The sequence below is a fragment of the Kogia breviceps genome, chromosome 12 (assembly GCF_026419965.1).
Source record: "Kogia breviceps isolate mKogBre1 chromosome 12, mKogBre1 haplotype 1, whole genome shotgun sequence".
In the NCBI taxonomy this organism is placed as follows: domain Eukaryota; kingdom Metazoa; phylum Chordata; class Mammalia; order Artiodactyla; family Physeteridae; genus Kogia; species Kogia breviceps.
The window spans coordinates 19,374,464-19,381,899 of NC_081321.1; the positions used below are offsets into that span (position 1 = coordinate 19,374,464).

Consider the following 7,436-nt stretch of genomic DNA (forward strand, 5'->3'; position numbering starts at 1 on the left):
TTACAGTGAAAGGGTCTACTCTGTGTCTCAACAATACTTGACTCTTTTTACTTCCTTCTTTCCTTCCTTTCTTTTTTTTTTTTTTTTTTGCGGTATGTGGGCCTCTCACTGTCGTGGCCTCTCCCGTTGCGGAGCACAGGCTCCGGACGCGCAGGCTCAGCGGCCATGGCTCACGGGCTTAGTTGCTCCGCGGCATGTGGGATCTTCCCGGACCAGGGCACGAACCCGTGTCTCCTGCATCGGCAGGCGGATTCTCAACCACTGCGCCACCAGGGAAGCCCCCTTTCTTATTTTTTGAAAAAATACCAAAACTATGAAACTTCTCAGACACTAAATCTTAGCCCAGCTCCATAAAGTACCTTGGCATTCTAGAAGTCATCAATTAAGTGGCTTCAGACTCTTACTGTATCCCATCCACTGATGTTTGTCAGCCACAACAAAATCTTGTCACTTCTCTGTTTAACACCTCCAATAGCTTACTGTCTCATTCAAAAGCAGAACCCTCAAAATGACCCATGAGAGACCCCCTTACCTTCCTAATGGTGTATCCTCCTCCTCTTTTGTCGCTACACTGGCCTCCTCTTGTTCCCTGGACAGATCAGCAGATGCTCACCTCAGAGCTTTTTTTTTTTTTTTTTTTTTTTGCGGTACGTGGGCCTCTCACTGTTGTGGCCTCTCCCATTGCGGAGCGCAGGCTCCGCGGCCATGGCTCATGGGCCCAGCCGCTCCGCGGCATGTGGGATCTTCCCGGACCGGGGCACGAACCCGTGTCCCCTGCATCGGCAGGCGGATTCTCAACCACTGCGCCACCAGGGAAGCCCCACCTCAGAGCTTTTGCACTTGCTGTTCCTGCTACCTGGGAGGCTCCTTCTCTCAGATCACTCCATGATTCACTCCCTCATTTCCTTCAGGTGTTGGCTGAAATACCACTTTCTCAGTGAGGTCCCTGACCACCCAATTTAAAAATGCAACTTCCACTTCAGAACTGTCTCTTTTCTTTATTTGCATTTCTTTTCTCCATAGAACTTATCACCATCTGTCATACAGTATGTTTCACTTACGTATTTGTTCATGAACTGTCTTCCCCCAACTAGAGACCAAGCTATACGTGAGCTAGGATTTGTGTCTGTGCTATTCACTGTTGAATTCCCACCACTAGAACACAGAGTAGACACTCAAAAAGTATCTGTTGAGTAAAAAAACAAATGAACTTTGACATGTGTCAGAATGGTAAGAATGGGACCAACCACAAAAATACACTACAATATAATAAATATGTATTTCCAGAAAACCATCCTGAAACAAGCTATTACATCAACAAATGAGGACTAATGGACACTCCACTCAGTTGTTTCTCCTGGCTTCAGAATGTTGTACAGCTTGTATCATTTTTTAAAAGTTAATGGTAGGACTACCCAAACGAGTTCTTTAATAGATAAAATTGTAAGCGGTATGCAAATTCTTCTCATGATTTTAGATGAGAGAAGGTACTCTACCTTTGAACATATGTTGAATATTTCTTGTTTTCCCTTTATGGTTTAGAATACTCATTAGCCTGATATCAGTTTCATGAAAATAAATCAAAATGAACTAATAACCAATCTAATTTTCTAAGTGAAAATTCGTTGTGATTAAATATATATATATATATATATATCAGGGCTTCCCTGGTGGCGCAGTGGTTGGGAGTCCGCCTGCCGATGCAGGAGACACGGGTTCAAGCCCCGGTCCGGGAGGATCCCACGTGCCGCGGAGCAGCTGAGCCCGTGAGCCACGGCCGCTGAGCCTGCGCGTCCGGAGCCTGTGCTCCACAACGGGAGGGGCCGTAGCGGTGAGAGGCCCACGCGCTGCGATGAAGAGTGGCCCCCCCGCTCGCCGCAACTGGAGAGAACCCTCGCACAGAAGCAAAGACCCAACACAGCCAAAAATAAATAAATAAATTTTTTTTTAAAAAAATAATAAATATATATAATCAAAGAGCAAATTCCATACAAGTGTATGTAATTGTTGATAGAGTTTGAAAAAATTGAAGTTCAGAAAACAGAGGTAAAGATGAAAAAAATATGAGTCTATGTCTAGTTAAGACTGAGAAGGTGCACACGTCCGGATGGTGTGGGAGTTTGCTTTGTGTGTGCTTTAATCACACTGACTAATGCTTACTGGTGAGGGCGTCATCAAGGCCTGCAGCTGTCAACTAAGCAAGGTGTTGAGATGATTTAGTTGTGAGAATATCACAAGTCATTTGTAACTAATATTAAGATATTTCATTCTTGAGTTGGCTTTAAAAAATGTAATTCACGTTCAGAGCTATCCCTAGCACATGCTTCTCAAGCTGACTTGAATTCTCATATGCTTTCTTGAGTAGGAGTTGCAGCTAGTTCCCATGGGAGTATATGATGTTTCTGTCTCAGAGAGAAAATATAGAGAATCAACGGTCTGGTTCTTTTTCTAAAGACAAGCAGAAATCCTGCAAAATAAAGAAAAAGGAGAGAGAAAAGAAAAGCTTTGATGCCATTATCAATGCACTGTTGGGCCGTCTTTTTCAAATGTTTCTTGAGTAGAACACTTGAAAACCTTCATCGTGAGCGTGCTTTCAGATGGTTAGAGGCAGGCTGCTGCGATTCATGTAAGTTCACAGGGTGAAATGTGAGTCTGTAAAATCCTAAATGGTGTAATGTTATGCACTGAGACATTAACATATGAAACTCAACATCCAAAGGTTGAGATTGCTTTGGGTTTTCTTTCAAATCTAAGAATTCTCAGAGCATCTGAGAAAAAAGCATTACTTTGTGAAAGAATTTGGGACTGGTTAGGTTTCAGAAACATCTCTACCAGAAATAGTAAACAGTGTGTGGAGAGGTTTTTGTTTTTCCTTATGTGCTGTTGAAGAAACAAGCTGTTATGGAATTTTGCATCTTGCATGCAATCTTATTTCTATAAATTAAAGAAAGATGTGTAGCATTGCTGTGGTACTGACTTACCATAAAGAGCTGTAATAAATAAATAATAATGAGGATGGCTATACATGCAAGACACTTACACAAATAGTAAATAGTAACACTGGAAAGTATATAGTTTTACATTGATGCTAATCCATGTTACCTTTCACCAGGGCTTTTGTGCTGGGTTCTTAACTTGCCCCACCCCTGCCTCCATACACTATGATTTTTTCCCTCTTTAAATCCACTTCCTATGCTATTTTCAGATCAATCCACTTGAAGCACGATACTGACATCCCTCCCTCGTTTAGAAATCATAATTGCCTACAGCACAAATACCTACAGAATAAAGTCAAATCTGAATCTACTTTTCCAACCTCATTTCCCACTAGTATCCGCCTTCAGGTGCTTTATTAGAAGCTAAACGTCCTTACTTCCCTACTTTTCCTGCCACTAAGAATTTGTCTGCTGACTGGAATTCTTATTTTCATGTCTGAATTCTCTCTAATCCTCAAACACTAGCGAAAACCGGTTCTAATGGGGGACTAGAGACCCAGGTGTGAGAACTATTCCTTGGGTTTATGGGGCAGTGAATAAAGTAGGCCCTCCATATCCATGGGTTCTGCATCTGCAGATTCAACTAAGCTCGGATTGAAAATATTTGAGAAAAAAATTGTGGAAAGTTCTCAGAAGCAAAACTTGAATTTTCCGCATATACAGCAACTATTTGCACAGCATTTACATTGTATTAGGTATTATAAGTAATCGAGTGTGGTTAAATGCAAATCCTATGCCCTTTTACACAAGGGACTTGAGCATCCTCGAATTTTGGTATCTGCAGGGGTCCTGGAACCAATAACCATAGACGCTGAGGGACCACTGTACCTTCAAACGGTGCAACCCTTTAACTGTTATTTTCCTAATGTCCTCTCCAATGTATTTTCATCTTGCCCTTAAAAACTTTCATGACGGGGCTTCCCTGGTGGCGCAGTGGTTGAGAGTCCGCCCGCCGATGCAGGGGACGCGGGTTCGCGCCCCGGTCCGGGAAGATCCCACATGCCGCGGAGCGACTAAGCCCGTGAGCCATGGCCGCTGAGCCTGCGCGTCCGGAGCCTGTGCTCCGCAACGGGAGAGGCCACAACAGTGAGAGGCCCGCATACCGCAAAAAAAAAAAAAAAAAAAAAACTTTCATGACAACATAATAAGTTTAAAACCATTTAAAAGTTCCATTTTTAGAGAATATGTTTAGAGCATCAGTCCCTCCCACATTCCCAACGAGGCACCCTCTGACTTCAAAGCTCTGTTCAGATGACCCTGTCTCCATAAAAGCTTGTCTCTGATTCTCTTAGCAAGGAGTAATTTCCACTCTTCTCAACTCTCATTATACTGTATCCACTTCTTTTATTCGATATCTGTGGGGACTTCTAGGTGTCTGGTGCCCAAACTACAAGGTAAGAATGATCCTGCTGCTAAGTATTTCATTTAACCCTTGACCCTCCCCTGTTTTTGTGGTGTTAGGAGCGTCTTTTCTGTGTGTGAGGAATAGCCACACCCAGGTTATCCCCTAATTGATAGAAATACATTGTGAGGGACTTCCCTGGTGGTGCAGTGGTTAAGAATCTGCCTGCTAATGCAGGGGACAAGGGTTCGATCCCTGGTCGGGAAAGATCCCACATGCCACGGAGCAACTAAGCCCATGAGCTACAACTACTGAGGCTGCATTCTAGAGCTCGCGAACTACAATTACTGAGCCCGCACGCCGCAACTACTGAAGCCCGTGCGCCTAGAGCCCATGCTCCGCAACAAGAGAAGCCACCGCAATGAGAAGCCCGCGCACCACAACGACGAGTAGCCCCCGCTCGCCGCAACCAGAGAAAGCCCGCGCACAGCAACGAAGACCCAAGGCAACCACAAATAAATAAATTAATTTAATTAATTTATTTTTTTTAAAAAAAGACTACATTGTAAAACTCTGTAGGGAAATAAGAAAAAGAACCACAGTCTCTATACTCAAATCAATGGAGAGCCTGAACCCAGGGCACAGCAGTGCTCTGGACCCTCCAGGCTCAGAAGAAGCTCTAGCGATCGGCTCAGCTAGCTGTCCCCATTCTAGCTCAAGTAGCACATCATTGCTTGCTCCTTTTTCTAGTTTTCTACTGTCACAAAGACAGTGACCATTTATCTCAACTTCTTCAACTTCACCCACATTAACTTCTGGAAGGTGAACTTAATCAAGCTGGCTGGTGAGGGACTCACCAGTTTTGGACTCCTGTCTTGGGCAGAGCTTGTGCCCCAGGTCGCTTCTGGATTTTGGTGTTGGTCTCAAATCCAATCTTCAAAGCATGGGGATGCATCATGTATATCTAAACTAACAATTTTTAGCTGTTTTTCTTTGAAGTTGGCTATGAATATATCAGACAACAGAAGCTTCACACCAGACATACCTTTATTATAGCTGGTTGCAATGTTTCATATCTCCTAGTTGGATTGCAACCCTCTTGAAGACATAATTGTGTTCCATTCATTTGTGCATCCTCCATAGAGACTAGTTTTAGTACCTGGCACAGAGTAGACGCGCAATAAATATACGTTGCTATGTGCCAAGATTATACCCCGAATATAAATCCTACACTTCCCAACAAAATGCTGTAAAGTCCAATCTGGCATTGGTTATTCTCTAAGGTGGTTGTGCATCACCCCTGTTCTCAGCAGCCGTCACACTAAAATAGAGTTTCACTGCTTTTATATATAGTCCTAGCCAGAAGGGTGCAAAGCCAAAGCTGGTGGGGGGAGGTGCAGGTTGTTTGTCAGTTTGCTTTTTTCTCTACTGTGATATGTTATGAACAGTTTTACAAGATTTCACTAGAGCCTAGGGCCTCTACATACATATGAAATGCTGAACTAATTACCAGTTGATTATTTAAATGTAGTAGAAAAGAACCTCAGTGGTGGAGCAAGAATGTGAAACAAAGTTTACATCCCATAACCACATTTCTAGTCCAGCTCTGGTTTGGCAGCCCTCCAGAGGGGCCACATTAAGATATAGGTGACATCCTGAAAACAGAGACTTACTAGTGCATTTTCTGTAATATATTTTTTTCTCTCTGAGTAATTTGTTGTTTCCCCTTCTTCTTTATATCTTCTGGATTGTATTTCTAGGTAGTGGTCCAATGCTCACGTAAAACAAAACATTTTTATTTTTTTATCTCTAACACTACTCTCCTAGAAACTTTTATCACTAGGTTCTGTCTCACGTTCGCTTTGCAAGATTTTTTTGCTTCTCTAACACAAATTATCTATAACTGTACTTTGTCATACATATTTCTGATAAGTGCATATTTCTTTTAGTAATGATCTTTCCTAGAAAGAATAACAATAAAAATAAGTCCATAAAAAATGTAAGATGTGTATGTAAAATCTCATTTGACTTTCAAATCACTTATCAAATTTGAATGCTTTCACCCCAAAAGAGAATGATTTATTTGCTCTTCCTGTGTGATTCACTTAGTTTGTGAAAAGAGAAACACAAAATCATTTTGTTAGACATTTAGTTGGAAATTTTTTCATTGGAAACATTGCTACTTGAACTGAAAGAATGAGAGGAATGAATGTTACATGCATAGTAAGAAAAATGTTACGAATTTATGAAACAGCACCACCCCTCTTTAGAGAATAATTCTAGTCTAAAGCATTAGCGAGTTAAACAAATGACTATTTCGCCTTTCCACTGGAAAAAAAGAACAGGATGAATCCTTTAGACAGTTCTATTTCAGTATATGATCCATCAGTTTTAACCTCTTGAGTTGCCTTGGGAAATTATATACATAGTTTCCATATTAAATGTTTTGTTACCCAGGAAATGCAGGCTTTGTGGCACAGCTCTTCAATATTATACATAATGTATGACCACCATCAGCCTCAATTTACATTCAGCAAGTCTTTGTTGCAAAGCATCCATACCATTAACAGAGATAAACATATCTACACAAAAGTTTACAAACCACTCTGCATTTGCCATAATGAAAACTTTAATAGCCCAAATGCCATTCTATTCTATTATTTGCAAATTAAGCTATGTCACTCACTTACATAAACTGGTATCATCAACACACGGAGTGCCCTTCAAGAATCTCAGTATAGGGCTTCCCTGGTGGCGCAGTGGTTGAGAGCCCGCCTGCCGATGCAGGGGACGCGGGTTCGTGCCCCGGTCCGGGAAGACCCCACATGCCGCCGAGCGGCTGGGCCCGTGAGCCACGGCCGCTGAGCCTGCGCGTCCGGAGCCTGTGCTCTGCAACGGGAAGAGGCCCCAGTGGTGAGAGTCCTGTGTACCACACACACAAAAAAGAATCTCAATATAATATGCCATCTGTGCATTGCTTCCGCAGGAATCTGTGAGCACGAACAATATGTTCAGAGTCAGAGGTACTCTTGTAGTTGAAAATTTCTGCTAGAGAATTCTTTCTGTGTTTACTTGGGAACAAGGAGCCATAAGGTAAT

General features: G+C 42.4%; 1 long non-coding RNA gene across 1 annotated transcript; it reads right to left on the bottom strand.

Moving 5' to 3' along the window:
* Window positions 1-2,397: 2,397 nt before the first annotated feature.
* On the bottom strand, window positions 2,398-7,235 carry LOC136792256 (uncharacterized). The gene is made up of 4 exons (XR_010835781.1): window positions 7,029-7,235; window positions 5,384-5,497; window positions 5,196-5,302; window positions 2,398-2,467 (listed from the first exon to the last, which is right to left on the bottom strand). It is a non-coding gene; the product is annotated as an uncharacterized lncRNA (long non-coding RNA).
* Between the last annotated feature and the right edge of the window lie 201 nt (window positions 7,236-7,436).